Here is a 24,218-nt window from a genome sequence, read left to right as displayed (position 1 = left end):
TTTCAGGCCTCGAGTGTGATGTGAGAAGGCTTTCAGGCCTTATGTTATATGCCACGAGGTGGTTTGATATTGCGCTTGGGCCGTAAGGGGCCCCTCCGGAGTCTCCACACCCACAGTGAGCGCGGGTACCCATATGGATCGGGCTGCACGCCGCAGCGAGATATGTGGATCGGGCTGCACGCCGCAGCGGTTACTATATGATACTGTTCTGAGAGTGATCTGAGAGAGAGAGAGCCCGAGGGGCTGAGAGTGTTTCAGAGAGTGAGCCCGAGGGGCTGGTACTGTTTTGAGATATTGCCCGAGGGGCGAACTTTTATGTGATCATCTTGCATTTTTACTTGCCTTTTTACCTGTTATACTGCGGTATTTGTGCCCGAGGGGCGGATTTTTCTGTGCTTATCAGCACTAACTGTTTTGAAATCGTTTCGTAACTGTTGAAAAGATCTTTTTCAAAAGAGATTTAAACTGAGCCAATATATTTTTAAAGATTTCACAGCTTCACTATTTTCTCAAAGGATTTTACCCTGCTTCTATACAGCATGTTGGTCGCTTTACGTGATTTCTTACTGCTTAGTTGTTATTTACCTTTATTACTCACTGAGTTGGAGTACTCACTTTACTCCCTGCACCTCGTGTGCAGTTGCAAGTATTTGTTCACCCGATAGCGGGTATTGGCTGTTGGGGGCAGAGTTGTAGTAGTTTAGCGATATGACTGCCAGCGTTCGCAGCACCGTTTCTTTCTATTGTTATTCATTATTCTTGTTCAGTGTATGTCTAGACTTTTAAATGTAATTACATTCTTGTAGATGCTCGTGACTTGTGACACCCCGATTAGGGCTGTGTTGGGTTGTATTTCCGCTAATTTATACTATTAAGTCATATTTAAGCTGTTTAATTATGTTTAACTACTTTTGAAAAGACGAGTTGCGTTAGTTGGCTGGCCTCGTCTTCACGAGAGGCGCCATCACGACCAGTGCGGGGGTTTGGGTCGTGACAGAATATATGTAGTTATCTTCAATCGGATAAGGAATAGTTAGGATACTTCACTTCCTTCCTTTCTCGGTTGCACGACTTTACTTCATCCTAAAGTCTGAATGTTTACACTTCTATTTTCTCACAGATAGTGACAAGCATTCTTCCATAGCTGTCGGGCAGTAGCTAGTACCCTAGGTCAGAGCCACGAGAGGCAGAGGCCAGGGCAGGGCAGGAGTTCAGGACAGAGCATGTACGACCGCACCTATGAGAGGTAGAGCACATGCAGTCCCTTGTTCTTGTGCTAGATCAGTTTCTAAGGAGCCACCTGTAGCTCCAATGGTGAAGCAAGTCCCTGCTCATATGGTTCCACCGAGTCCAACACAGCTTCTTGAGGGCGTTGTTTCTACTCCAGTGCTTCAGGATGCTTGGTCCAGATCTTGAGTTATTTTGATGGGTTGGCACATAGCGGTATGATTCCTTTGATTCCATCTACTTCTCAGTCTTGAGGGGGAGCACAAACCCCGACTATTCACACTCCGGAGCAGGCCACTACTATATTTTAGACTCCATGAGTTATAGTTGTTCCACCTATTAGGATGATTTAGAGTGTTTCTACCGTTAGGCCTAAGATTAGACCTGCTATGACTATGGAGGAGCAGAAGAAGATAGATCAATTTTAGAAGTTAATCCTCCATGTTATAGTGGTGATCCCAAAACTGAAGCTCGTAAGTTCTTTTATAGGTTTCACGATGTCACGACCCAAGTTCGCCCTCCGTCAACTGTCGTGATAGTCTCTATGACTAGGTAAACCTAACATTTGCGGAAAAAGGAACAAAATGCGGAAAACTAATAAAAACTGAAAATAAGCAAATGTAGAAGTGTTTAAGACGCCGCTCGGCATATACCAATACTAGATCTCAAAAACTGAACAATTCCCAAAACCCGAAATCCCATGAATCACAAGCTAAGAGATACATAAAAAGCTCTAACTCCAGAAATGTCTATCAACAAGGAAAATACAGAAGGGCTAAAGTAGTACAGAGAATAGAAAGGGACTCCTCGGTCTGCGGACGTGGAAGATATACCTCGAAGTCTTTACAAAAGCGCCTCGCCCCAAGGGTGATAAGACTAAGTGAGAGTACCTGGATATGCACATGAAAAACAAACGCAAAAAGGGCATGAGTACACCACAGCGGTACTCAGTAAGTGCCAAGCCTAACCTCGCTCGGGTAGTGACGAGGAAGGTCAGGGCCCTACTGAGGTTAAATGAAATTAAAAGGTATAACAGTACAGAATAATACAGTATAATTAAGTGCAACAGTAAGAAGTAACACAGGATAGGAAGAACAACAACAGCTATAACAGAGACAAAATAATCACGGAAAGGAATAAAGCTCGACACAGAGATAACAACCGCGATCTCTCAGTATCCCGAGGATCTCTTAGTATCCTCAATATGTGTGCTGGGGATCTCCCAGTAGCCCGAGGATCTCTTAGTATCCTCAATATATGCGGGATCTCTCGGTATCCCAACGATCTCTTAGTATCCTCAATATATATGTTGGGGATCATTATCTAAGGCCTGAACATCCATCGCCATGGGCCACTCTGCTGCTGGTAAATACGCTAAACTCCCCAAAATCTCTGCCCGACGGCTCAAAGCATCGGCCACCACATTGGCCTTGCCCGGGTGATACAAAATAGTGATATCATAGTCCTTCAGCAGCTCTAACCACCTCCTCTGTCGCAAATTAAGGTCCTTATGCTTGGACAGATGCTTGCAAACTCCGGTGATCAGTATAAATCTCACAAGGCACACCGTACAAATAATGATGCCAGATCTTCAAGGCGTGAACAATAGCAGCTAACTCGAGATCATGGACAGGATAATTCTTCTCATGTACCTTCAACTGTCTGGACGCGTAGGCAATCACCCTACCGTCCTGCATCAATACCGCTCCAAGGCCAACCCTCAAGGCATCACAATAGACAGTATAAGACCCCGAACCGGTAGGCAATATCAAAACTGGGGCTGTAGTCAAAGCTGTCTTGAGGTTTTGAAAGCTCTCCTCACACTCTTCCGTCCACTGGAACGGAGCACCCTTCTGGGTCAGCCTAGTCATAGGTGCTGCAATAGATGAAAACCCCCGAACAAATCGACGGTAATAACCCACCAAGCCCAAAAAACTGCGGATCTCTGTAGCTGAGGATGGTCTGGGCCAACTCTGCACTGCTTCCACTTTCTTCGGATCCACCTGAATACCCTCACTCGAAACCACGTGACCCAAGAACGCCACGGAAGCCAACCAGAACTCACATTTTGAGAACTTAGCATATAGCTTCTTCTCTCTCAAAGTCTGGAGCACTGTCCTCAGGTGCTGCTCATGATCTTTCCGACTCCGGGAATATACTAGAATGTAGTCAATAAAGACAATGACGAATGAATCAAGATATGGCCGGAATACACTGTGCATCAAATGCATGAAGGCTGCTGGGGCATTGGTCAGCCCATATGCAATAACAAGGAACTCGTAATGACCATACCAAGTCCTGAAGGCAGTCTTCGGGATATCTGGCTCCCGAATCGTCAACTGATGATAGCCTGAATGCAAGTCAATCTTAGAAAACACACAAGCACCCTATAACTGATCAAACAGGTCATCAATATGGGGCAAAGGATAACGGCTCTTCACTGTAACCTTGTTCAACTAGCGATAATCAATACACATACGCATAGAACCATCCTTCTTCTTCACAAATAAGACAGGAGCACCCCAAGGTGATACACTGGGCCGAATGAAACCCTTATCAAGCAATTCATTTAACTGCTCCTTCAACTCCTTCAACTCAGTAGGAGGCATACGGTACAGAGGAATAGAAATAGACTGAGTGCCCGGCAACAGATCAATGCCAAAATTAATATCTCTATCAGGCGGCATGCCCGAAGGTCAGCTGGAAACACATTAGAGAAATCCCGTACTACTGGGAGCGAATCAACTGTAGGGGTATCAATACTGACATCTCTCACAAAAGCTAGATACGCGTCACACCCCTTCTCAACCATACGCTGAGCCTTAAGGAATGAAATAACTCTACTGGATGTATGATCTAAGGTACCCCTCCATTCTACTCGCGGTACACCGGGCATAGCCAGCGTCACGTTTTTCGCGTGACAATCAAGAATAACATAATGGGGCGACAACCAGTCCATGCCCAGAATAACATTAAAGTCTACCATGCTGAGCAATAACAAATCGGCTCTGGTCTCAAAACTACTAAGAGCAATCAAACACGACCAATAAACGCGGTCCAAAACAAGAGAATCTCCAACAGGAGTAGAAACATAAATAGGAGAACTCAAAGAATCCCGAGATACACCCAAATTCAGGGCAAAATAAGAGGACGCATAAGAATAAGTGGAGTCTGGATCGAATAGGACCGATGCATCTCTATGACAGACCAGGATAGTACCTATGATGATAGAATCGGAGGCGACAGCCTCGGTACGAGCAGGAAGGGCATAGTATTTGGCCTGGCCTCCCCCTCGAGGGCAACCTCTACCTTCCCGACCTCCACCTCTAGCTGGCTAAGCAGGTGGGGTAGCAACTGGTGCTGTAATCATAGCCTGAGAACTCCGCGGGGCGCGATGTGGCTGAGAAGTCTGTGGAGGTGCAGCCTCCCAAGTCTAGGGCAATCCCTCACCACATGGCATGTGTCACCACACTCAAAACAAGCTCTGGGAGGACGTGGCGGCTATGACTGGATCGGGCCAGGTCTGCTGGACTGACCGCTGGAAGCACCCCGCGCAGGAGGCGCACTAGATACTGGAGGTGCATAATAAGGCTCCTGAGGTCTAGGAGGAGCTGGAATGCCACTGGCTGCTAGAAGAACTGAACGAACAGGGCAACTCATATAGCCCCTACCACGACGAGCTGAAGGTGGGGCATGGGCACCAAAATAATGGCCCGACTCTCGAGACCTCTTGGCCTCCCTCTCCTCTCTGTCCCGAGTGTGCATACCCTCTACTCTCCTAGCAATGCTCACCACCTGCCGATAAGAAATATCCATCTCTATTTCCCGAGCCATACCAGACCTGATGCTGGGAATGAGCCCCTCAATAAACCGGTGGACCTTCTCGCAACAGTAGAAACCAAAGCCGGTGCATGTCTAGCCAAGCGGTGAAACAGACAGCATACTCCGAGACAGTCATAGTACCCTGGCGCAAATGCTCAAACTCTACGCGCCAAGCGTCCCTAAGACTCTGGGGAACATACTCTCTCGTGAGCATATTTGAAAACTGAGCCCAAGTCAGGGAAGCTACCTCATCCGGACTGGCTAACTCATAAGCACGCCACCACTGATAGGCGGCACCTCGAACCTGGAAGGTAGTGAAGGAAACCCCGCTTGATCCTGATATACCCATGGTACGGAGGATACAGTAGCACTCCTCTAGAAATCCAAGAGCATCATCTGAGGCTAGCTCGCTGAATGTAGGAGGCTGATACTTCTTGAACCTCTCAAACCTCTTCTGCTCCTTCTCTGAAGCTACTGCCCTCTCCTCGAGCTGAGCTGGGGCTACCGGCTGTACAGGAATAATCTCTTGGGACCTGATCAACATGTACTCGCTGCTCAAGAGTGAGGGCGGCGGGAGTCTGTGCTCCTCCCCCGGCCTGGGATGTAGTACAGCAATGGGAAGCAACCCTGCCTGAGCTAGAGTGGTGTACATGGTCATAAACTGTGCCAGTCTCCTGGAGTGCTGGAGTAGTAGTAGTTGTGGGCGTATCAGGTGTCTGGACTCCGGCTGGAACTGCTGGTGGCACCTCGGTGGAAGCTCGTGCGGGTGCTCTAGCTACACCACATGCGCGTCCTCGGCCTCTACCCTGGCCCTAGCCTCTGACGGCTCCAGTAAGGGGCGCATGTGATTAATCATCTCGGGTAGCACGTGTCCTCACCATATGTGAGAGAATAGAAGACAGAAGTTTAGAGTTGTGATATCAAAAATCTTGCACGACAAGGAAATCAAATGAAGTGGAACATTCCTAACAGTTACATAGCCTCTCGTAGATAAGTAAAGACGTCTCCGTACCGATCTACGAGACTCTAATAAATCGGCTTGTGATTCATGATTCCTATGAACCTAGAGCATTGATACCAACTTGTCACGAACCAAGTTCGCCCTCCGTGAACTGTCGTGACGGCACCTAGTCTCTACGACTAGGTAAGCCTAACAATTGCGGAAAAAGGAACAAAATGTGGAAAACTAATAAAAACTAAAAATAAACAAATGTAGAAGTGTTTAAGATGCCGCTCGGCATATACCAATACTAGATCTCAAAAACTGAACAATTCCCAAAACTCGGAATCCCATGAATCACAAGCTAAGAGATACATAAAAAGCTCTAACTCCAGAAATGTCTATCAACAAGGAAAATACAGAAGGGCTAAACTAGTACAGAGAATAGAAAGGGACTCCTCGGTCTGCGGATGCGGCAGATATAACTCAAAGTATCTACAAAAGCGCCTCGCCTCAAGGGTGATAAGACTGAGTGACAGTACCTGGATCTGCACATGAAAAACATGCGCAGAAAGGGCATGAGTACACCAAAACGGTACTCAATAAGTGCCAAGCCTAACCTCGATCAGGTAGTGATGAGGAAGGTCAGGGCCCTACTGAGGTTAAATGAAATACAAGGTATAACAGAATAGAATAATACAGTATAATTAAGCGCAATAGTAAGAAGTAACACAGGATAGAAAGAACAACAACAACTATAATAGAGACAAAATAATCACGGAAAGGAATACAGCTCGACACAGAGATAACAACCGGGGATCTCTCAGTATCCCAAGGACCTCTTAGTATCCTCAATATATGCTGGGGAACTCTCGGTATCCCAAGGATCTTTTAGTATCCTCAATATATATGCTGGGGATCTCTCGGTATCCCAAGGATCTCTTAGTATCCTCAATATACGTGTTGGGGATCTCTCGGTATCCCGCACTACAGCCCAAATCAGTATAGGTGCAGGGATCTCCCGGAATACAAATCCATGGTCCCAAAGTAAACAAGCAGGGGGATCTCCCAGGATACCGTCCCGTAGTTCCAAAGTAAACACACAGCAGCAACACGAAGAATACTCAATTCAGTTCAAATTTCATACCAAGGTAAAAACAGGTATTTCTAACCTAGCATGCCACAAATAATCCAAATAAGGCAGTTTGAACAAATAAAGCAATTAAGGCAATTAGACATGCTTCCCTAAGCTAACAGTAGACTTACATTGCAAATAGTATAACCAGGAAAAGAAACACAATTAGAGTTACTTAATGAAAATAGGATTTTCAACAATTAGCACAAGTACGCACTCGTCACCTCACATACAAGGCATTTCAAATATCAACAATACCAAATCCTAAGGGGAGTTTTCCCCACAAAAGGTTAGGCAAGCCACTTACCTCGAACCGGCTCAAAATTAACCCGAAACTACACTCTTGCCACGAGTACTCGACTCCAAATGGCCCAAATCTATTCAATTCAATTGCATAATATAAAAAACACTTCAAGTAACTGATTCTACAATTACATTCTAAGTTAATACGCGAAATCGGTAAAATGACCAAAACGCCCTCTGGGCCCACATCTCGGAATCGGGTAAAATTTATATTTTCATAATCCTCATACTCTCATGAGTCTAATCATACCAAAATTATCCAAATCCAATGTCAAATTCCCAAACAAAACTCGAAGTTTGGGTCTAAGAACTTTCTCCAAATTTTTTTCCCAATTTTCATCTCAAATCCAAAATTTAATGACAAAACTAAGATTAGATTATAGGAATATAACTAGAAAGGGATTAGGAATCGTTACCCACTGATTACCTCTTCAAAATCCTCCCAAAATTGCCCTCTCCCGAGCTCCAAATCAATTTTCTAACTTTTGATTTCAAACCCTCGAAATTCTTGTTTTCTGCCCAGCAAACCCGCTTCTGCGGCCAAGGGACCGTACCTGCGGTCCCGTTTCTGCGGAAAAATAATCTCATATGCGGTTCTCACTTAAAGGCCTGGGACTGCACCTGCGGTCGATTACTCGCACCTGTGCCATCGCAGATGCGTCCAGGCATCCGCTTTTGCGGCTCCTCACGACTCACCTCTTGGCTGCTTCTAGGCTTGATACCGCATCTGCGGGAGTCGCACCTGCGGCCTCTCAACCGCAGATGCAGTTATGATAGCAGCCATAAACTTCAGCTGCAACTCCAAATTCCTAACTTTCCGTCAACCATCCGAAATTACCCCGAGGCCCCCGGGACCTCAACCAACAGCACGGACAAGTCATATACCACTACCCAAACTTATACCGATCTTCAAAACACCTCAAACAACGTCGAAACACCAAATCATCATCGAATTGAAGCCTAAAAATTCCAAAAACTTCCGAATTACGCATTCGATCAAAAAGTATATTAAACCTCGTCCGAATCACCTAAAATTTTGCACATACGTCACATTCAACACTACGAAGCTACTCCAAATTCCAGAATTCCTTTTCAACCCCGATATCAAAATCTCACTATCGAACCGGAAACTTCAAAATTCAACTTTTCAGCATTTCAAGCCTAAATAAGCTACGGACCTCCAGCTCAAAATCCGAACACTCTTCTAAACCCGAAATCACCCAACGGAGCTAACAGAACCAACGGAATTCTATTTCGAGGTCGTCTTCACACTGTTCTGACTACAATCCAAATTCTAAAACTTAAGCTCTCATTGACTAAGTGTCCCAAAACTCTCCGAAACTCTAAATAAATCCTCCCGGCAACTCACAATAGCAGAAACAAACATGAGAAATGCAGTTAATAGGGGATCGGGGCGTAAATTCTTAAAACGACCGACCGGGTCGTTACACATGAGTTTTTATCCAATTTGGGACCTGAGTCCAATGTAGTTGATTTCACTATATTTCGGTGTAGATGGCCAACCAAGAGGTGGTGGTAGACGTTTGAGCATGGCAGGCAATTAGGGTCACTTCTCACATAGGATCAATTTCGACTCTCTTCTTAGAGAAATTCATTCCACTCACCAAGAGAAATGAGTTTCACAACCAGTTTCAACACTTGCAGCAAGACGGTATGATTGTTACCCAATATGAGATGAGCTTCATAGAGTTGTCACAATATGCAACTTTCCTGATTCCTATTCAGAAGGAAAGAGTACGGAGGTGCATTGAGGGTGTCAGCTACAGTCTTAGGTTTGGGATTGCATGGGAGGTTGAGACTGAGACTACCTTTCACCAGATTGTAGAGATTGCTAGGATATTAAAGCGTATTCACTAGCAACAGAGGCATATAGAGAGGACAAGAAGCATCGTGGTATCTTGTTGGTGCCTACTCTTGGGCAAGAGTCACTAGGGTAGATGCTATTCTAGTAGGCCACTTCAGTCAGCACTTCATACTTCATGTGGTGCTCTAGCTATCCATGGATTTCATGCTACTCGTCTAGGGCAGTCGTCATTTAGTGAACCTCCCGCACTTGGTTCCCATAGTACATCTTCAGGTCAGGGTTCTTACAGTGGTTATTCCAGTCGTCCGGGGAAGGCTCAGTCCTAATAGCCATGTTAGTTAAGATCTTGATTTGAGTGTGGTGACTCGAGGCACATGAGGAGGGATTATTCCTGGCTTTGGATAGGTGTATCTCAGCGGGGCATTCAGACCATGATTTCCGCACCAACTGCTACACCACCTGCACAACTAGCTAGAGGTTGTGGTTTGGTAGGTAAAGGTCTTTCGAGAGGTGGATGCGAAACTTGTTGTTATGCTTCCCTGGTAGGCCTTGTAGACATGTAATTTTTGACCCTTCCTGAAATTTTACAACTTTTAGTGCTTAGATGTTGGTTTTAGGCCTAATAGTACTATTTTAACTAGTTTTAACCTTTTTTGCTATATTTTCTCTTAAAATGAAAACTATAAAAAATATTTTTACTTTTATTTGAGTTACTTGGTATTTGCTCAAGTTATTTTTGATTTATTCTACTTTTGATAAAAATCAAAAATGAAAAAAAGGAACTCAGATGAATTTTGAATAGTGAGTTTCTCTTAACTTTGTTTCGTTGCTATTTTAATACTTACAAAAGAAAGAAAAAGGTAAAATGTTTTCTTTAGTCCGTACGTTAGAATAGAATACAGAGTATTAGTTAAATTTTTCTGTATACCTTTTGTTCTTATTTTTTTTACGTTTGGATTAAAGAAAGATAGAAGGAGCAAATAAAATTATGCCATCTCACCGCAAGTGGACAAAGTTTCATAACAAATTTACATGCACACAAGCACATGTAACAAAAGAATTTTCTCTGATTTCATTTTGATCTTGTGGACCACACACGGTTTCTGAATTTTATTTCATCCTCTCCAAGATTGATTAAATAAAAAGTGACACAATCATATAGCAGAGGGGAGGAGAAGGAACGGAGATAGAGAGACGATTAGAGGAATTTTAGGGAGAGTCACGGACAAAACCGTGTGAGTCGCCACAGCTCACCAGTTTTCATACCTGTGAAACTCCATTGCTATAGACAATTGAGCTCATCTCAAAACCAATATCTTCGTCACTCAAAACAGCCACCAAACTCCAGAACAAAAATAGAGTAAAAAATGCCTAAAATGCACCAAAAATGCAGCCATTAAAGTGCTGCAAATCTTCACCTTTTAGCAGCCCGTTTTTATCCAAAAGCATCCCCTTAAAACTCCATTAAAACCAACCAAATAAAGCTCCAAAAATTCAGGAAAAAACCGCTGCAATCAGCACAAAAAATAAGCCATAAAACATCATAAAAATCAATTCCAAAACCCAAAAGATCTCAGCCATGGGCGCCGCCTTAAAGATCGAAAACCCCACTTTTGATTCTAGTTTCTAGCTTATGGATACTATAGCAGTCGTTGGTCTTGCGGCGCCGATTGAAATGCCATTCGAGCTCCGGTTGATGGCCCTGTTCGCGGTCAAGTTTTGGGTGATTCATCGGATTTTGTTTCAATACCATAGCAACAAACTATAGCTGTTCGGGTCATTTTATTGGAGGTGATCCAAATGCAGATTGCAATTATAAAGGTCATCTTTACTCCCACTTTGTTTCATCTCGTTTTGCTTGTTTGTTATATGTGTTTGCCATTAGCAACTCGTGTGGCTTTTCGGGTTAGCATGTTTTAGCTTTCATTGATTATTTTAATTTGTTTGTTTAGTCCTTGATGTTTACGTAGTTAAGTTCTTTGAATTCATTGAAGTGGACCTTGGAAAATTTTTCGTGTTGTCATGTTATTTTGTTTGATTGGATCGCTGCCTCTTTTACTTTAGCACATGAAAACATGTATTAGTTTCAAGTTGTGGGCTTGTCTGGATAATTTTGAATTAAAGTATATACGATCTTGAAGACATGAAAGGGATTTGAATCTATGAATGCCTTTGATTAATTTTGTTGTTTTATTCCATTGGGTCTCGTGGGGTTGGACACTTAACCTGAAAGAGAAATTTGAACATGAATATTTTGTTTAGTTTTACTTTATTGCTTTAATCGTTAGGAGCATGTTTGTAACGACCCGGCCGGTCGTTTTGAGAATTTAAGCTTCGTTCGGCAGCGTAAGGTCTTGAACAACTTCATAATATGTATATCGACTTGTGTGCATGGTTGAATTCAGTTAACGGATGATTCAGAGTCAAATTGGAAGAAGGAAACTAGTTTTGAAAGTTTGAACGGTGAGAATTTGACCGGAATTGGACTTTTGAGTCAACGGCCCCGAAATGGATTTTGGGTGATCTCAACAGCTTCATATGGTGATTTTGGGCTTAGGCGTGCGTCCGGATTCGTATTTGGAGGTCCGTAGGGTAATTTGAGGCGCTTCGGCGAAAGTTGGAAAAGTTGAAGTTTGGAAAACGGAGAAGTTTGACCCATAGTTGACTTTTGTGATATCGGGGTCGGAATGCGATTCCGAGAGTTGGAACAGCTCCGTCATGTCATTTTGGACTTGTCTGCAAAAATTGGCGTCATTCCAGGTTCATTTGATCAGTTTCGGCACAAGTTTTCGAAGTTGGAAGATTTGGAAGTTCATAGCTCGATTCATGGTGTGATTTGTCATTTCGACATTGTTTGATATGATTTGAGACCTCGAGCGAGTCCGTGTTAGGTTATATAACTTGTTTGTGTGTGTAGACGGGGTCCCGGGTGCCTCGGGTGTGTTTCGGGTTGTATTGCGCTCTTATTTGATGTTTCAACGTCGTTTCTTTGGGAATAAAGGGTACCACATTAAACAAATGAGCTCCAAATTCAGTTTTATTGAACCATTAGATCTGTATCGTAATTATGGAGCCATAGCAAAAAGAATAATCGAATTTGGACATCGTATGAGGAAGTTATGCTCATTTTTGTTTCGGAAAAAATTGCTGCTTCTGGTATGGTCGCAAATGCGACTTTTTCCAGCCCTTCCTTGTTCGCAATTGCGAAGGCTTTCTTCGCTTTTGCGAGGGTTCGCAATTGTGAACCCTGGATCGCAAATGCGACATCTGTAGCTTGTTTTCAGCTGTGTAACTCGAGTTTTTGCTCATTTTTCATATTCTTTGAACCCTAACTCCGAGAGTGGGCGATTTTGAGAGAAGATTCTCATACCAAATCATTGGGTAAGTGTCTCTAATCAATTTTCAACTATATATTGTGATTATATCTTATATTTAACGTCAAATTCATGAGAATCTAAAGGAAAATTTGGGGACAATTGTAGAATCATCCAAAAATGTAAAATGATGATTTGAAGCGCCAAATGGTATCGGAATTTGATAAATTTTATATGGGTGAACTCTTAGCGGAATGGGTATTCGATTTTTGTAAATTTTGTCGGGTTCCGAGGTGCGTGCCCGGGGAGTTGACTTTTGTTGACTTTTTGCAAATTGTGAAAGAACCATAGTTTTGTTAATTGAAATTATTTTCTCTTGCATTGGTTGATGTATTCAAGTTGTTTTTGGCTAGATTGAGCCGAGCATTGGTGAATTTTTAGTAAAGGAAAATCTAAATTGAGAATTGAATTGGCCGGATTATGGTAAGTATCTTGCCTAACCTTGTGTGAGAGACTTCCCGTTAGGATTTGAGTCTGCTATGTTGATTGTAGTCCGTGTACGCGAGGTGACGAGTGCGTGTTCGGACTCATTTGTGGAAAGTTGGCCTTTTAGAGTTCTTAGGTCCTTGTATTCACTGAGTATGAAGTTGTTCTTGATATGATTGAGCTTCCATTTACTAGTTTCACCTCTACATGCTTTATTTGGAATTAATTGTTTTATGATTCATTCTTATTGCCTATTTGACTCTTATTTTGCTTAATTGAAGATTTTTACCTCTTCTATTGTCATATTATCTTTCATAATTGCTTGTCTTTATTGGAAACCATTATTATCTCTCCTGTAATTGTTTATCTTAATTGAGGTTATGATTATCTTCCCGCTGCTCATCCTTAATTGAAATTTTTGTATATTATTCGTAATTTGCCCAACCTTAAAAGAAGTTTAGGCATCCTATATTTAGTTGACATTTCCTTATTTAGAATTATCTGGTTCGTGTTAGCTTCCTTGTTGTTGAACTACATATTGTGGGATCGTTGCTTCACATTATTTTCTCCCTTGTTGAGTTGTTCTTATTACGCTTAGTATTCTCTATTGTGGTTATTCCTTGTGAGCTAGTTTTACCGTCTCCTTGTGATCGAAAGTTCTCGAGTTGATTTACTTGTCGTGTTCTTGTATATATTGTCATTGTTGATGTGGTACTTGTTGTGGTGCACGAGGTTTCTGTCGTGCGGTTGTTGATATTGTGATGCACAAGGTTTCTGCCGTGCGGTTATTGTTATGGGGTTGCACGAGGTTTTTGTCGTGATATTGCTACTATTGACATATTGCACATGCGGCGTGACAAGGCGGGATATATATATATATATATATATATGTGGGTTGCGCATGTGGCGAGACAAGGTGGGACTATTATGATACACGTGTGGCGAAACAAGGCGGGCACTTATTATGTTATTATTTACACACGTGGCGAGACAAGGCGGGCTATGTCAGGGATTGATTGTGATGATTTCTTATGGCATGGGGCATTCTTGTTGTTTGATACTGTGTTGTGGTATGCTTACCTGTATGAGTTTTATCTCGTGAAAGTTGTGAGAAAACATCTTACATGCCGTCCGTTCTTTTCCATATGCTTATTAGCTGGTAGGAACTATGTTAAAGCACTTGCACAAGCATACATGTAGTTGAACACTCCCATTGGATATGAAGTTCTCCTGATATTGCTGAGTATAGATGTACACCCTCGTCTACTTGTCATATATGTGAGAGTAGCTCTAGTTAGTAAGTGAGTTATCAGCGTGACCATGAGTTGTGATGGGGGCATAGGACGCCAAGTGTTAGGGTTCAGGTATTGGGACCCGTGAGCTGTAAGTTGTCCGAGGTTCGGTATTTTGTGGAGTCTGTTGGCTAAGACTTGATGTGAACACTGTCGTAGGTTCTGAGTTATTGCTTACCTTTACTGTATTTGTGATTTAGGTTTTGGGTTTGTGATTTAGCTCGCTCTTCTGTGTCATTATTACTGTGTTTCCTTTGTCGCTTGCTGTTTTTCTTCCATATTGTGATTGTTGTATTATTTACCATATCGTGTAGCCTTTATATATATATCATGTTCCATTGTTCCTATGCTCTTAGTTGTACAGTTTATTGGACTAGTAGGTGTCTTGACTATTCCTCGTCACTACTCCACGGAGGTTAGTCTTGATACTTACTGGGCACCGCTGTGGTGTGCTCATGTTTCTCTTCTGCATATTTTTTTGTGCAGACCCAGGTATTATTCGTTTGTAGCTGCGCGGGCCGCTGCTGAGGAGACTCAAGGTAAACCTGTTGCTGCGTTCGCACGCTTCGAAATCACCTTCTTAATTTATATTCACACTATTGTACTTATTTCCATACAATTGTGTTTAGAAGTTTTAGCGAAACTCTGTAGAGCTTATGACTTGTACTACCGGGTTTGGGGAATATGTTATTTGTATAAAGATTTCATTTTAGAAGAATGTTAGATGTTAATTATTGTTATTTGTTTTTCGGGAAAATGTCAGGCTCACCTAGTCCTTAAGACTAGGTGCCATCACTATACCTAAACGGAGAGAAAGTTGGGTCGTGACAAGTTGGTATCAGGGCTCTAGGTTCATAGGTGCTATGAATCATAAGCGAGTTTAGTAGAGTCTTGCGGATCGGAACGGAGACGTCTGTACTTATCTTCGAGAGGCTACGGAACTATTACGACAATCTCACTTCTTTCATTCCTATCGTGCGAGCTTATTGATCTTGGTGTCTGAACTATTATGATTTCATTCTCTCACAGATAGTGAGGACACGCGTTGCAGTTACCGATGATGCTGCTCCCAGAGCAAGGGTCGCTGGAGGCAGAGACAGAGGTCGATGAGGAGTACGTGCCACTGCTAGAGCACCTACCAGAGCAGTTGTTGAGGAGCCGCCAGTTGCTCCAGTTGGGGGCAGGTACCGGAGGCGCCTGATGTTACCCCCGGACTTCAGGAGACCTTAGCACAGTTCCTGAGTATGTTTGGTACATTGGCTCAGGCGGGGTTGATTCTGGCTGCACCAGCTACCTCACAGATCGGGGGAGGGACTCAGACTCCCGCCGCCCATACTCTAGAGCAGCAAGTTCATGTTGGTCAAGTGCCAGGCGTCAGGGTGGCGCAGCCTGTGGTTCCAGCTTAGCCCGTATTCAGGGCAACATCATCTGAAGAAGAGCAGCTTAGGCTTGAGAGGTACAAGAAGTACGACCCTCCTACATTCAATGGTTTAGCTTTAGAGAGTGCACAGGGTTTTCTGGAGGAGTTCCATCGCATTATCCGCACTATGGGCATTGTTGAGTCGAGTGGGGTTGCTTTTACTACGTTCCAGCTTAGGGGAGCGCCTTATCAGTGGTGGCGGGCATATGAGTTGGGTAGCCCGGCCAAGTCAGTTTCACTTACATGGGTTCAGTTTTCAGAGATATTCCTAAGAGAATTCGTACCTCAGTCCCTCCGGGATGCATGGCGCGCGGAGTTTGAGCAACTGCGCTAGGGCACTATGTCAGTATCAGAGTATGCCATCAGATTTAGTGATTTGGCCAGACATGCACCGACCTTGGTTTCTACGATTTGGGAGAGTCCGCTGGTTTATTGAGGGACTCTATCCCAGCATCAGGACTAGCATGGCCCGGGAGTTGGAGATAGATATTTCGTATCAGCAGACCGTGAGTATTGCTAGGAGGGTGGAGGTCATGGTGGCTTGAGAGAGAGAGAAGAGAAAGGTCAGGCGAGGCCAAGAGAGAGAGGACAGGCGGGGCCATGAGAGAGAGGGCAGACGAGATCAGGAGAGAGTTTGGGGAGGCGAGGAGGCCTCGTAGACCGGGGAGACCTACTGGTCCTTATTTTGGAGGCAGGGTGTGACATGGTAGAGGTTTTGTGGGTCAGCCAGTTCAGTTCGTGCTTCAGGCTTCGCATAGTGATCCAGGTGTTCATGGGTCTCGGAGTACCTGTAGCGCACAGTTCCCACAGCCACGTCAGCAGCGAGGTTGCTTCGAGTGTGAAGATATTAGCCATAAGGTGAGAGCTTGTCCCAGACTTCGGGCCAATGTGTCACAGCGAGGTATTCAAGCAAGTAGAAGGCGCCCAAGATGGGGAGGCCCGGCCCCTAGATGTGCTACAAATAGTAGGCTTAAGGACGCTAAGCCAGATAATGTCATTTCAGGTATGATTTTGACTTGTTATAGAGGAGCGTCATCGTAGCTCATTGCAGTTCTACTTATCGGGGCGAGTTTTCCTATTTGTTGCTCCACTTATGGGCGCATTTCATGATTAGCACTTCGTTTATGTGTGGCCCTGTTGGGAGGATTTATGAGTGATAGCCCGTGTCTATCATCTGTTTAATTCATTGTTCAGAGTTATGAGACAAGTAGTAAATTCCTGTTGTCCTTTTCGATAAGCTTGATGTGATTTATGAGTATTTTTTGCTATGAGCCGTGATGTTTATGCTCCATCAGTGTGGGAGCCAACACTTATTGTAAATTGTGGTAGAATTGATTTAGCGAGAGGCTCTAATTGGTTTGATGTATATCCTACTTGTGATTCAGAGTTGAGGGCGAGACCCTCGTGATTTCATGTGATTTGATATGTTGAGACCGGGCTGTGTACCACGGTGGGAGTTATATCAGTGTGAGATCCTCGTGATTCTTTTATATGCTTTAATTCTTTCTTGTTAGATTGTTTTGTAGATTAGTATTGATAGAAAAATTTGTGCTTGTCGGGCTTGTTTAATAGTTCCCTTATGTGTTTTCCCTTTCCATATTCAGTCATTTTCGTTCTTTGCTTCTTGAGTTTTAGCTTGTGGGGTGTGTACCCGTCGGTATTAGCTGTGATTTGGTGATTCGGGTGTTTAGTTATGTGGCTTTCGTGGTTATTGTATCATTGCCGGTGTTGTGGAGGTTTGAAACGGGTCCCTATTGAATATGAGGCTTAGGACCGGTGCTGAATTTGGTTTCGAGCAAATATTATGATCAACAATGTTACTGTGGGCCTATGTCCGATGTGTCATGTTGTAAGGTTGTACTATATGGGTGTTGGCACGAATTGATGTAGCTGGTTGAGACTGATACCGGGTATGGATTTAGAATCGGGTCTTTGGAAATGGATGGAAGGTGAGAATTCTGGCTCTAAGGATTATTGGTATTGATAGAAAGGCTAAATTTTAGTTGAGATGATGTCGTCAGGTTTATGTGGATTGGGATGGTGTGGGATCACCCGCGAGTGTATGTTGGAAGTGTGCATTCAACAACTTGAGGACTTTGAGGCGAATCTTGGCACGTTCGAGGACGAACGTTAGTTTTAAGAGGGGGAGGATGTGTGACGACCCGGCCGGTCGTCTTTGAGTTACTGCTCCGTTTTCCCCATTTCTATTTCTATTTGCTTTAATTATCGGTTTTATATGTGATCGGGTTGGTTGGTTCGGGTTCGGAAAGGTTTTGAGAAGGGTTGAGACACTTAGTCTCTTTTAAGAAAGCTTAAGTTGGAAAAGTCAACCAGAAGTTGACTTATGTGTTAGAGGGCTCAAATGTGAGTTCCGATGGTTCGGATAGCTTCGGGAGATGATTTGGGACTTAGGAGCGTGATTGAAATGTGTTTTGGAGGTCCGGAGTAGATTTAGGCTTGAATTGGCGAAATTGAGTTTTTGGCGTTTTCCGGTTGATAGGTGAGATTTTGATATAGGGGTGGGAATGGAATTCTGGAAGTTGCAATAGCTCCGTTATGGCATTTGGGATGTGTGTGCAAAATTTCGGGTCATTTGGACTTGGTTTGGTTGGATTTTTTATCAAAAGCGGAATGCGGAAGAATTTAGAACCTTAGGCTTGAATTCGATGAGTTTTGGTGATTTTGATGTCGTTTGAGGTGTTTTGAAGATTGGTACAAGTTTGAATAAGGTTATGGGACATGTTTGTGCTTTTGGTTGAGGTCCCGGGGGCCTCGGGGTGATTTCGGATGGTTGACAGGGAGTTTGAGGAATTGTTGCAACTGCAGATTGTGCTGCTTCTAGTATTTCCGCACCTGCGGATTGGGGACCACAGGTGCGGCGCCGCATATGCGAGAGAGTAGCCGCAGAAGCAGAAGGGATCTAGGAAGATAGAAAACCGCAGATGCCATTGGAGGAACCGCACCTGCGATAGCGCAGGTGCAGATATGGAACCGCAGATGCGGGAAATGTGGATTAAAGTGGGGACCGCAGATGCGGCGGTCTTGACCGCAGAAGCGGTACCACAGATGCGTTGAAATGGGCGCAGATGCGGAAATTTCTGGACAGGAAATATAAGTTAGTTCCTTCGCGATTTTCAGAAAGTTTTCTCACTTTTAAACACGAATTTTGGAGCTTTGGGCGATTTTGAAGAGAGAAATCAAGGAGACATTATTGAGGTAAAGTTTTGGATTATGAAAACTCGTTTTTATGGTGTTAATTCATGGATTAGAGATGTCATTAAGAGTAAAATTTGAGAAACTAGGGCATAGAAACCTAGGCCATTGATGGAGGATTTTGAAGACCATTTGTGGTCGGATTTTGGAACTTCTTATATGTATGAACTCGTGGGGAGATAAGGAATCTAATGATGTTAATTTTAGCGAATTCCGAGATGAGGGCACAGGGGCCGGGTTTTGGTAATTTCAGGATTTTTGATGTTTTTCGAATAATTTCGAGCGGGCTTCGTCCCTTTAGCATAAATTAATGGTTACGTTCTGATTTTGGTAGATTCGAAGCATCCGGAGATCGATTCGAAGGGCAAGGGCATTGCGAGCTGAACTTCGGGTCGGATTAAGGTGAGTAATGATTATAAATGCTGTCCTGAGGGTATGAAACCCCAGAATTTCACAGCGTTCGGCTATGTTGAGGTAAGACACACGCTAAATGACGAGCGTGGGGTCGAGCACCGTTGGGGATTGTGACTTAGTCCATCTCGAATGACTATTTTACTGCGTATATGACAGTTATTTGTTGATTTTATTATATTTTGGGCTAAATGCCATATGTGGGATTCATGCCAACTGTTTGAACCCTTAGGAGATTTTTAAATGATATTTTCCTCACTGTTTGATTTCCTACTCGTGCTCAGTCATGCCATATTTTCCTTGTTTTCAAAACTCAGCTATGTTATTCTGTTTAAAACACTTTAAATGATATTTTTAGAGATATTTGAGCTGAGCTTCATATTTTACTGTTGCCCGAGGGGCTTATGAGATTCTGACTGAGTAAGGCCGAGGGCCTGTGTTGTGAGGATACTTTTGGGTCGGGCTGCACGCCGCAGCAGTGGACCTGAGATTGTACGCCACGAGGTGGCTTGAGATTGATATGAGGCCGAGAGCCTGTTTATGACGCCACGAGATGACTTGATATTGCGCTTGGGCCGTAAGGGCCCCTTCTCGGAGTCTGTACACCCCCAGTGAGCGCAGGTACCCATTGTGATATGAGATATAGCCCGAGGGGCTGGTATTGTTCTGTGATATTGCCCGAGGGGCTGATTCTATTGTTGTTACTGAGCCCGAGGGACAGTTCTTGTGTATTTACCTTTCTAGCTGCTTTTCCTTTAATTGTTTAACTGCTTAAAAGGTGATTATGAGATTTCCCTGCTTAATTATATTTACTGATTTTATTATGCCTCTTATAGTTGAATGTTGTATTTAACGTGATTTTATATCGCTCAGTCTTCATTTATTTTTATTACTCACTAAGTTGGAGTACTCACTTTACTCCCTGCACCCCTGTGTGCAGATTCGGGCGCTACAGGTCGTGCTACTAAGGGTTGATAGTTCCAGCAGATCCTCGGAGATTTACTAGGTAGCTGTTTGGCGATTCGCAGCCTAGTGCATTCTCCCTCTATCTTAGTTCTTTTTGATTCAGTTGTGTAGTAGTGGAGTAGACTTCAGACTTGTAGTATTGTTTTAGATTCTCATGACTGGTGACACCCCGATGTCGGGCTGTGTTGATTTTTATTTTCTGCAAATTAAACTGTTCACTGTTATTTTGGGATTTTATTTCTGATTAAAGACTTAGTATTTGTTAATTTGATTGCTTAAAGTGAATTGGAAGTGTGTCGGCTGGCCTTGTCTTCACTAGAGGCGCCATCACGACCGAGTTTTGGTTTAGGGTCGTGACAGGATGTAACGAACCGGCCGATCGTTTTGAGAATTTAAGCTCCGTTCGACAGCATAAGGTCTTGAACAACTTCATAATATGTGTATCAACTTGCGTGCATGGTTTAATTCAATTAACAGATGATTTAGAGTGAATTGGAAGAAGGAAACTAGTTTTGGAAGTTTAAACGGTGAGAATTTGATCGGAATTGGACTTTTGAGTCAACGGCCCTGGAATGGGTTTTGGGTGATCTCAACAGCTTGGTATGGTGATTTTGGACTTAGGCGTGCGTCCGGATTCGGATTTGGAGGTCCGTAGGGTAATTTGAGGCGTTTCGGCGAAAGTTGGAAAAGTTGAAATTTGGAAAATGGATAAGTTTGACCCATAGTTGACTTTTGTGATATCGGGGTCGGAATGCGATTCCGAGAGTTGGAACAGCTCCGTCATGTCATTTTGGACTTGTTTGCAAAATTTGGCATCATTCCGGGTTGATTTGATCGGTTTCGGCACAAGTTTTTGAAGTTGGAAGATTTGGAAGTTCATAGCTCTATTTGTGGCGTGATTCGTCATTTCGGCGTTGTTTTGTATGATTTGAGACCTCGAGCGAGTCCGTGTTAGGTTATATGACTTGTTGTGTGTGTAGACAGGGTCTCGGGGGCCTTGGGTGTGTTTCAGATTGTATTGCGCTCATATTTGATGTTTCAACGTTGTTTCTTTGGTAATAAAGGGTACCACATTAAGAAAATGAGCCCCAAATTCAGTTTTTATTGAACCATTCGATCTACATCGTAATTATGGAGACATAGCAAAAAATCATCGAAATTGGACATCATATGAGGAAGTTATGCTCATTTTTGTGTCAGAAAAAAATGTTGTTTCTAGTATGGTCGCAATTGCGAACATATCCATCGCAATTGCGATGCCCAGTTCGCAATTGCGTACTTTTTGTCGCAAATGCGAAATTTTCCAGCTCTTCCTTATTCGCAATTGCGAAGGCTTTCTTCGCTTTTGCATAGGTTCGCAATTGCGAACCCTGGATCGCAAATGCGACTTCTGCAGCTTATTTTCAGCTGTGTAACTCGAGTTTTTGCTCATTTTTCATATTCTTTGAACCCTAACTCCGAGCGTGGGCAATTTTGAGAGAAGATTTTCATACCAAATCATTGGGTAAGTGTCTCTAATCAATTTCCAACTATATGTTGTGATTATATCTTAGATTTAACATCAAATTCATGAGAAACTAAAGAAAAATTTGGGAAAAATTGTAGAATCTTTCAAAAATGTAAAATGATGATTTGAAGGACCAAATGGTATTGGAATTTGATAAATTTTGTATGGGTGAACTCGTAACGAAATGGGTGTTCGGTTTTTATAAATTTTGTCGGGTTCCGAGGTACGGGCCCGGGAAATGACTTTTGTTGACTTTTTGCAAATTGTGAAAAACCATAGTTTTGTTAATTGAAATTATTTTCTCTTGCATTGGTTGATGTATTCAAGTTGTTTTTGGCTAGATTGAGCCGAGCGTTGGTGAATTGGTTAAGCAAAAGCTAAATTGAGTATTGGATTGGCCAGATTGAGGTAAGTATCTTGCCTAACCTTGTGTGGGGGGACTCCCCCTTAGGATTTGAGTCTTCTATGTTGATTGTAGTCCGTGTACGCGAGGTGACGAGTGCGTGTTCGGACTTATTTGTGGAAATTTTGCCTTTTAGAGTTCTTAGGTCCTTGTATTCACTGAGTATGAAGTTGTTCTTGATATGATTGAGCTTCCATTTACTAGTTTCACCTCTACATGCTTTAATTGGAATTAATTGCTTTATGATTCATTCTTATTGCCTATTTGACTCTTATTTTTCTTAATTGAAGATTTTTAGCTCTTCTATTGTCATGCTATCTTTCATAACTGCTTGTCTTTATTGGAAACCATTATTATCTCTCCTGTAATTGTTTAGTCTTAATTGAGGTTATGATTATCTTCCCGCTGCTCATCCTTAATTGAAATTGTTGTATATTCTTCGTAATTTGCCCAACCTTAAAAGAAGTTTAGGTATCCTATATTTAGTTGACATTTCCTTGTTTGGAATTATCTGATTCATGTTAGCTTCCTTGTTGTTGAACTACATATTGTGGGATCGTTGCTTCACATTATTTTCACCCTTGTTGAGCTATTCTTATTACGCTTAGTATTCTCTATTGTGGTTATTCCTTGTGAGCTAGTTTTACCGTCTCCTTGTGATCGAAAGTTCTCGAGTTGATTTACTTGTCTTGTTCTTGCATATATTGTCATTGTTGATATGGTACTTGTTGTGGTGGTGCACGAGGTTTCTGCCGTACGGTTGTTGATATTGTGATGCACGAGGTTTCTGCCGTGCGGTTATTGTTATGGGGTTGCATGAGGTTTCTGCCATGCTATTGCTACTATTGACATATTGCACATGCGGCGTGACAAGGCGGGATATATATATATATATATATGTTTATATGTGGGTTGCGCATGTGGCGAGACAGGGTGGGAACATTATGATGCACGTGTGGCGAAACAAGGCGGGCACTTATCATGTTATTAATTGCACACGTGGCGAGACAAGGCGGGCTATGTCAGGGATTGATTGTGATGATTTGTGATGGCCTGGGGGCATTTTTGTTGTTTGATATTGTGTTGTGGTATGCTTACCTGTATGAGTTTTATCTCGTGGAAGTTGTGAGAAAACATCTTACGTGTCGTCCGTTCTTTTCCATATGCTTATTAGCTGGTAGGAACTATGTTAAAGCACTTGCACAAGCATACATGTAGTTGAACACTCCCATTGGATATGAAGTTCTCCTGATATTGCTGAGTATAGATGTACACCCTTGTCTACTTGTCATATATGTGAGAGTAGCTCTAGTTAGTAAGTGAGTTATCAGCGTGACCATGAGTTGTGATGGGGGCATAGGTTGCCATGTGTTAGGGTTCAGGTATTGGGACCCGTGAGCTGTAAGTTGTCCGAGGTTCGGTATTTCGTGGAGTCTGTTGGCTAAGACTTGATGTGAACACTGTCGTAGGTTCTGAGTTATTGCTTTACCTTTACTGTATTTGTGATTTAGGTTTTGGGTTTGTGATTTCGCTTGCTCTTCTATGTCATTATTACGGTGTTTCCTTTGTCACTTGCTATTTTTCTTCCATATTGTGATTGTTGTATTATTTACCATATCGTGTAGCCTTTATATATACATCATGTTCCGTTGTTCCTATGCTCTTAGTTGTACAGTTTATTGGACTAGTAGGTGTCTTGACTGTTCCTCGTCACTACTCCACCGAGGTTAGTCTTGATACTTACTGGGCACTACAGTGGTGTGCTCATGCTACTCTTCTGCATATTTTTTTGTGCGGACCCAGGTATTATTCGTTTGTAGCTGCGCGGGCCGTTGCTGAGGAGACTCAAGGTAAACCTGTTGCTGCGTTCGCAGGCTTCGGAGTCACCTTCTTAATTTATATTCGCACTGTTGTACTTATTTCCATACAATTGTGTTTAGAAGTTTTAGCGAAA

At 43.0% G+C, this 24,218-nt stretch overlaps 1 long non-coding RNA gene across 1 annotated transcript; it reads left to right on the top strand.

Moving 5' to 3' along the window:
• LOC109234315 lies at positions 10,373–15,084 on the top strand. Its single transcript, XR_002069175.1, has 2 exons — positions 10,373–11,073; positions 14,831–15,084. It is a non-coding gene; the product is annotated as an uncharacterized LOC109234315 (long non-coding RNA).

This window comes from Nicotiana attenuata, chromosome 11 (assembly GCF_001879085.1).
Source record: "Nicotiana attenuata strain UT chromosome 11, NIATTr2, whole genome shotgun sequence".
Classification (NCBI taxonomy): Eukaryota; Viridiplantae; Streptophyta; class Magnoliopsida; order Solanales; family Solanaceae; genus Nicotiana; species Nicotiana attenuata.
This window is presented reverse-complemented; position numbering and strand designations above follow the sequence as displayed.